The sequence below is a fragment of the Trichechus manatus genome, unplaced genomic scaffold, assembly GCF_000243295.1.
Source record: "Trichechus manatus latirostris isolate Lorelei unplaced genomic scaffold, TriManLat1.0 scaffold00043, whole genome shotgun sequence".
Classification (NCBI taxonomy): domain Eukaryota; kingdom Metazoa; phylum Chordata; class Mammalia; order Sirenia; family Trichechidae; genus Trichechus; species Trichechus manatus.
Window position 1 is genome coordinate 12525636 of NW_004443979.1, and position 8738 is coordinate 12534373.

The following is an 8738-nucleotide window of genomic DNA, read 5'->3' on the forward strand; positions in this document are numbered from 1 at the left end:
GTGACATCATATGACTCCAACACCTAATTTGCCTCACTACTCCACCCATATATGGTAGTTACTTGGATCCTGAAACAGTAAGTCTAAATTAAGCACATGCTCTAACTTTACAAAGAAACTATCAAGGTTCTAGTATGTATTTAAGTACAGAAATAGGCACACGCTGAATCCCTTTAGTCTTAGTCCAGGTTATCAACCTTAAAGGCTTTCTCTTCCCTCTACTTCGACTCCATTTGTATTGTTTATCTCAGAGCATTTTAATGCTTAAGACCCTGACCTTTCCAATGACAAAAATCCCGTAAAGCATTATTATCAATGTGGAGAAAAAAATAAATGACTATGCCTTGTGTTCTCTTCCACTACAGAGCATCCAGTTTCCAATACAGATGAAACAGGAAAGCTTCTTAGATCAAAAGGACAGAAGAAGGTCAAGGTAATAACACCTGAAGACGTATGATGGTATCTTATTTCACACAAACATTTGAGATGCAGTTGGAAAGTTATGTTCACTCAGGATGGTCCCACATAAAGCCCAGTCTTGTAAGATGTAGGGGAGAAAGTTGGTAGCTATTTAAGGACTAAACTTCAATTTCTTGAAATTAATCTGATATCTTACAGTTATTGAATCATAATATAGGAAGAAGTTACCTAGTCTTAGCATGCAGTATTGGAAAATAGATACCTGATTGCTTGACAAAGTACAAGGTGGGAGGACACCAAAGAAGAGTAAGTGACTCCTCTGAAAATGAGAATTAATCTAGACCATATGTTACAAACACATGCACTAACAAATTAACATTGGCATGTAGTTTCTTTTCATTGGTCAAACTTCTTTTCCATACTCAAGCAGAAATATGCACAATGCCCCAAATTTGTGGGTATCACACAGGCACACAGGTACAGCGTCCCTAAATATTTTCATGAGTTGAATATATTAATAATAGCCTGTACCATAAATCAAAATATTGCATTTGCAATAATTGGACACCTACTAGATTGCTTCTTAGTAAATAGACCCCACACAATGCCTCTTACTGTTTGAAAACCAAGTTGAACCAATGTTTTTGAAATAGATACCATATAGTTCATTTCTAAGAATTGTAATTGTTTTTCTAATTGTCTTCTTTTTGATGGTCCCAGTGTAGGCTTCTTGGATTATTATTAGAGTAAATTGATCACATCACTCTATAGACTGTTGCTGGATTCGTAGGTAAGAAATGTGTCACATTCCTTTGCTTCATTTGCTTATATTCAGATCTCAGAAATGAAGATAAAAGGAAATTTGTATTTAATACAAATAAAAGAACATCTCACAATGAAAATAAAATTCGTAGAATAAATCATCAAAGAACATCTGATAATATTGCTAAAATGATGCATGCAGGCGATGACATTTCATCTGGATTACCAGGCTGGAATAATTAGGGAAATTAGATAATGGGCTTCCTTTCCTGATTCAAGTCTCTGTTTAGATGCCACTTCCTCAAAGAGTTGTTGAAAAAACAACAGTTCCTGGCACATGGTAAAGTCTCAGTAATTTTGGCTATTGTTTTTATCAAGCACTTTAGCAGTGGTTAAGAGCTCAGCTGCTAACCAAAACGTCGACAGTTCCAAGGCACCAGCCACTCCCTGGAAAACCTGAGGCAGTTCTACTCTGTTGCTATGAGTCAGAATCAACTTGACAGCAATAGTTTGGTTTTTTTGGGTGGGTTTATGTATTCTCTGGAACAAAGTGAGTCGAAATAAATTTTTAAAAATACTAAATATCTCCTATGAGCCAGGAACTATGTGAGTTGCTAGGAAGATGAAAACTAATAAACTTCTAAAGATATTTTAGACAAGATAGAGGAACACAGAGAGAGAGATGACTATCAACTAAGACATCACAGAAAAGGTGACCTCTGTACTGAAGAAAGAGGAGACAGAGCCGATAAAGGTAACAGCAGTATGTGCACGTGAGGAGAGTAACTCTTTTCTGAAGAGTCAGAAACCTGATGTGCATGCAGAGTAGGGAGAGTGGGTGGTATGAAGAGGTCAGACGTTGTTAGATGCTGTCAAGTTGGCTCCAACTCAGGGTGACCCTGTGTACAACAGAACAAAATATTGCCCACTTTTACCCCATTTTCACTATACATTGTTATGCTCCAGTCCATTGCTGTGGCCACTGTGTATTTTGAGTGGCTCATCTTCCAGCACTATATCAGACAATATTTTGTTGTGATCCATAGGGTTTTCATTGACTAATTTTTGAAAGTAGACTGCCAGGCCTTTCTTCCTAGTCTGCCTTAGTCTGGAAGCTCCACTGAAACCTGTCCATCATGGGTGACCTTGCTGATATTTGAAATACCTGTGGCTTAGCTTCCACCATCATAACAACACACAAGCCATCACAGTACAACCGACTGACAAGCTAAGTTTTAGTCTAAGTTTTAGACTAAGCTTTAGTCACTGCATATTCGGATATTCTTTCTCCCTTCTCAGATTGACAAGGACCTTCCATTGTTTGCTTCCTTTCCTCAAAGAAAGAAGCCAACCCATTAAGAAGGTGGCTCCTGTGATTTAGTCTGATTTGTTCCTTGTGTGTTTGAGAAAACTTACCCTTAAAATAGACTTGTGTGTAGCTGGTGCTCCTGATAAATGCAAGAGGTGCCACTTCAGTAAGAGGTTAGAGCTTTAACACTTGCTTTGTGAGTTTGCTTTCGTTTCACCCTCCTGCTTCTCACTGTACTCTTTAATCCATTGCCTCCAGAAACAAATCCAGGTGTTTCTTAAACTCTTTGAATCATCTTCTGTAGTAATTTATTCCATATGTTTATTGCTCTGTGTGTGAAATAATTTCATCAAGTTCTTTTATTTCTTTGTCGCTGCATTCAAATCAGGCAGCAGTAAAATCCCAATCTACGAGTAACACTTTTTTAAAAACACCAACTCCCGTGCTGAGGGAAGCCAAGGGATGTTGTAGCACATGAGCAGAATAAGGAGAAAAGAACAACAAGCAACTGGGACTTGATGACATTAGTTTAAGAGGAAAAGAGGATTTCAGAAATACCTAGCAGGGGTTTGAGAAGCAGCTTTGCTCAAGTTCTTACTATATTTTGCATTTCCCCCGGGTGTCAATTTTATGAAACAAAGTGACGGGATGATTTCTATCACTTGAGAAGCTGTGTTAAAAAAATTTGATGCACTAGCAACAGCAAAAATTGTTATGGTAGGAATCAAATTGGTGCTTCCTTGCTGGAAATGAGCGAAGCACTAGTGCTTGTCAGTTTATTTCTGAGCTCTGCTTTTCAAACTTTAATTTGAGAGGGTGGGAGGAGGCTTAATGGAAATCTGAATCGCTGTTAGAAGGGGACTATATTTTAAACTTTGATTTCATAGTTGTCTCTGTGTTCAGAAGAAAATTATTCTTTATACTTAGAAGTGAAAGCACTGTCAGTTCTAAATCTATTAATGAGGGGGAAAAGGAGAGATGGAAGAAAGGGAGATACAATGTGTACAGAAATGAATTGATTCTGCAATTAGTAAATAAAGCTGCTTTTTCTAAATCAATGCACTGTCTATATTACACTTGAAGATAAAATCTTAAATGATCAACCTTTTAAAATTCTGAAAATTTTGCTTTTTAATCTGCTTACGCTGATAACATCTGACCACAGAGTAAAATTTTACTAGCAACATTTCACTCTTAGACTTTTGTTTAGATAAGTCTTGCTAAAATAATTGACATTGTCATTTTTTATCTGCTTCTTTCTCCTTCCAGGGAGAGAAGATACCTGTGCAACAAAGAGGATCGTAATCCCTGGATTTATTCTGTGCATAGAAAATTAAGATAATGGTGGATGCCAGCTTACTATTTGAAAATTCACAAAATATATATCTTGATCATCGATGATTAGAAAATATAATAATTAGAACAAGAATTATAACTGATTTATTGAGCATTAATTAGGAGCAAGGCACCATGCTTAGCATTATATCTAAATTATCTCATTGGACTCTTTGGATAGCTCTATGATGTCCTTTTTATTATTACCCCCATTTTACAAGTAAGAAAACTAAGGCACAAAGTAAAATTGCTAATAAGTGGCAGAACTGACATTCAAACCCAAGTACACCTGCATTCAGTGCTTAAGCTCAGAGTTCTTTCAAGTTGTGTTCAAAAGTACATTAACCAAAAAAAAAAAAACCAAACTCATTGCCATCAAGTTGATTCCGACTCATAGCGACCGTTTAGGACAGAGTAGAACTGCCCCATAGGATTTCCAAGGAGCAGCTGGTGGATTCAAACTGTTGACCTGCACCACCAGGGCTCCAAAGGTGTATTACAAGAATATTACTTCAGAAAAGTTTCTTATTATATAAATTATTGGATCTGGCTCATAACTTTCTTAAAATGTTCTTTTGAGGCTGAAATTTTCTATACTTGGTGTCCATCCAACTGTGTGGTGGCAGGAGGCAAAGAAAATACAGCAAGTTCTGGAAGAGGCAGGAACAGATTTTAGAATTCTGTTTAGATTTTAAGACAGGCTGGAGCCTGGACCGGAATCCAAAGCCTTTTGAAACAGAGTTGCCTCTTCAGAACAGCATGGAGTAAGAACCTCCATAGAAACTTAACTCAAGCACAAAACTTGACCTGGTGCTCAATAAATAAATAAATACACTTGATGCTTATCCCTTGGTCCACATCGATGTTTAGTTTACCGACACAATTTTACCGCTTTCTCCATTCTTAGAGTGTTGAACTACTGCTCTCTATGCTATACAGCAAGAATGAGCATTCACCGTTTATAGCGTAACTACCGATGGTCCCTCACTCCGTGTTTTACTCCTAGACTAATGGTCAGAAGACTGTAGTCCAGTGCTGGTGTTTACACAGTAGAGGCTTAATACGGTATCAGTTAAGCTCCCTGAAAAGCCAGGCAACTTGTTTCCTTCTTATTCTTCCTCTCCTCCTCCACACCGTGGTGCCCTGTCCTGACCTGTTTGTTAGCTTCAGGCTGTTCATGCATGTGTGCCCACAGCCTGGACCAAATGAAGCTGGAACACTCAAAGGGAAGAACAGGGCGGTGGAAGAGCTCCTGTGTTCAGGTCTTCTTTATGGAGTAAAAGAGACAAACAAATGAACAAAATTGCAGGGCCTCCCATGTGGTTCCCGTGGAGAGCACAGCATCCCTTGATTCCCCCCCAGGCAGGAAACCTGGGCTTTATCATGCATATCTTTCTCCTGCCATTCCTGTTTCCTTTCCTTTATATTTTCTTTTTATATCAAAGTTCAGGGCTGCTCTAAAGAGTTACTTTGAACGTAACTGGATCATGTTCTAACCACAGCAACTTTGTTCGCCATCTTGACTTTTTGCTGAATCACTGTCTCCCTTGCTACGATTGTTCCTTGTGCTTGAGTCTACTATTGCACTTATCGACCTGTATTGTGGTCTGTTGTTTCCAAGTCTGTCTCTTCCACCCATTGCTGGTACTTCTGAGACACATTCCATCACTTATTCAACTTTACACCTTATAGAATCAACAGAAGACAGGTGCTCGTTAAATGTAAATTCACTAAACCAGGGAATACAACCAATTAAAACCTTCTCTTTTCAAACATCCTAACAATCCCTTAACCACATCCAACCAAAAAGTAAAAGAATCCATTTCCCTACATTCTCAGGTAAGAAATGCACAATTACATTGGTAAGAATATGCACACATGAATTTGTTTCACTTATTAGAAAGGAAAATATAATTCATGATTTTGAATATAAATAGACAGTGTTCATTACTTCAGCAAATATTTATTGAACATGTACTATGTGCCAACTTCTATTTAGTGATTGCTGAGCAAAGTTAAACAAAGATCCCCACCATCAGAGAGTTTTTATTTGGGCAAGGGAGATAGAAGTAAAAATAAACATAAGAAATAACTAAATGATATAGTGTGTAAGCATTTACTGTAGAAAAAACTAAAAAGGGATAATTGGGAGATCCATAATTATGTTTAGGAGGGGACAAAGTGGGCAAGTTGAATATTCAGTAGGATGGTCAAAGTAAGCTACACTAAGCAAAGACTGCAGATGAGGAAGATAACCAAGCACGTATTTAGGAAAACAGCAGTCCAGGCAGAGTGAAGGTTTTATGTGGAAGGGTGCCTTTTACGTTCTAGAAACGGTAAGCATTCAATGTTAATAGAATGGGGTGAACAAAGGAAGAGTAGCTGGAGGGTAATACAGAGAGGTGCAGGGAACAAGTCATTTAGTGCTCTGTGGGCAATTCAAAGGACTTTGATTTTTAACCTGAGTAAAATGGTGAGCCATTAGAAGGTTTGAGTGACATGATATAAGTTACTTTCCAAAAGTATAACTGTATTATGTGTTGAGAACAGACATACAGGGTCAAGGGAAGAAGCAAGGAAAATGATTAGAAGAGAAATGATGGTGGCTTGGAGGTGAGGGTGGTGCCAGAGGAGCGGATGAAGGTGGTGTGATTATGGGTATATTTTGGAAGTTTCATTCTTAGATTGGTGGGTCTTGTATAATATAAACGTCTCTATAATCTATCATGTCACAAATGATCATAAGCTTTGATTTAAAGTTATTAGTCATGGTTAAGTGGAAATGTAATTAATTCAGGAGACATTTCTTTGAAAAAAATGTATCTTTATTGTATAAACTTAAAAAACTAAACCCATTGCCATCAAGTCGATTCCAACTCATAGCAACCCTATAGGACAGAGTAGAACTGCCCCGTAAGGTTTCCAAGGGGCAGCTGGTAGATTCGAACTGCCGACATTTTGGTTAGCAGCCTGAGCTTTTAACCACTGTGCCACCACGGCTTGTTGTATAAGAAACTAAAACTACATCTCAGACAAAGTAGTCTTAGAGTTCTGGCAAAATAGGCTGGCGCAGGAATGGGCAGTGTTTCGTTCTGTTGTACATAGGGTCGCTATGAGTCAGAATTGACTTGATGGCACTTAACAACAACAACAAGTAGAAATAAATAAACCAAATAATCAACACATAGAAATCCCTTAATTGTTCCTCAGGGTTTCTGAGTGACACTTTGTTAAGGGGGATGGATGAAACAAAATCACTGGACTCCTGAATATTGACAGGGCAATCTTTCTTGACAATAGTGATAGTAAAGGTTATGTGTCAACTTGGCTCGCCCATGATTCTCAGTGATTTGGTAGATGCTATGTAATCATCCTCCATTTTGTGATCTGATATGAGCAGCCAATCAATTGAAAATGGAGTTTCCTTGGGGGTATGGCCTGCATCCAATATATATAGGTGCTCTGGCAAAGCTTGCCCTCTCTGGATCCTGCATCCAACTCTTCATCTCCTGACCTTTGGCTCTTGGGAAGTGAGCCAGCAACCTGCCATCTGACCTGCAGATTTTGGATTCACCAGCTCCCACAACCACATGAGCAGCGGCCTTCCATCTGACCGGCGCATTTAGGGTTTTTCAGCCCCTGCAACCACAGGAGTCAGGAGGAGCTTCCAACCTGATGTTTGACCCATAGATTTGGGACTTGCCAAGTTCCACAACTGCATAAGCCATTTCCTTGAAATAAATCTCTCTATCGCTATCTCTCTCTCTGTCTATATATATATATATATATACACTTTGAGGAGCCCTGGTAGTGCAGTGGTTAAGTGCTAGGCTGCTAACCGAAGGGTTGATGGTTCAAACTTACCAGCCACTCCACAGGAGAAAGATGTGACAGTCTGCTTCCATAAAGATTACAGAGTTGGAACCCCTGTGGGGCAGTTCTACTCTGTCCTACAGGGTCTCCATGAGTTGGAATCTACTTGATGGCAGTGGGTTTGTTTTTTTGCTATATATATGCTTCACTGATTTCGCTCATCTAGAGAACCCAGTCTAAGACATTTGGTACTGAGAGTGGTTGTAGAGGAACAAAATCATTAGGAGTTTTCTGAATTGGTTCTCAAGTCTGGCTAGTCTTAAACACGCTGATAACTCTGCCTCCAGTAGTAAAGAGGGCATTGCTAAGCCATGGTATGAAGTGGCAATAGAAATACACAAAATATCACCGCTAATAGATCAAATATTTGAGGGCTCTGGGTGATTGCATATTTGATACTTTTCTACAGTTTTGTCAGAATGACAAGTACAGGGAAGCTGATTGGTTGGTCCTTCTTTTGCTAAACAAAGTGGTGAAAGAAAGAGATGAGCTCAGGGCTTCAGAGTCACAGCTCAAGAGTTGCATTAAAAAAACTGAATGCTGCCACTGATGCGTTAAAAGAAAACCTTATTTCTTGTAGTAACAGAACTGATATTGCCAAAAACCAAACCCAGAGTCTTATTGTAAAAGGGGCCAAGTTGTAGCACTTAATCACAAAGGCAAGGTGGGAATGGTTACCCTAATGGACAGCAGAATCAAAGCAGTAAACAGAATAAGATGACTCCTATGAACTTACAGCATTAACTAATTACTCATGGTGTCCCTGGGATTGAAATAGATGAGAAATTTACTAAATATTTACTTGATCTGTACAAGAGGAAGAGTTCTAGGTCAAGTGAATGGCAGTCTAACTTGAATCACCAGAATAGAGAGTCACAGTTGCTCAATCAACTCCCAGACTTGAGCCAGTTTGCAGACTGTCATAGTTTGAATTATGTCCCCCTAAAAATGTGTGTATCAGCTTGGCTAGGCCATGATTCCTGGTACTGTGTGATTTTCCTGTATGTTGTAAACCTGCCTCTATGATGTTAATGAGGGA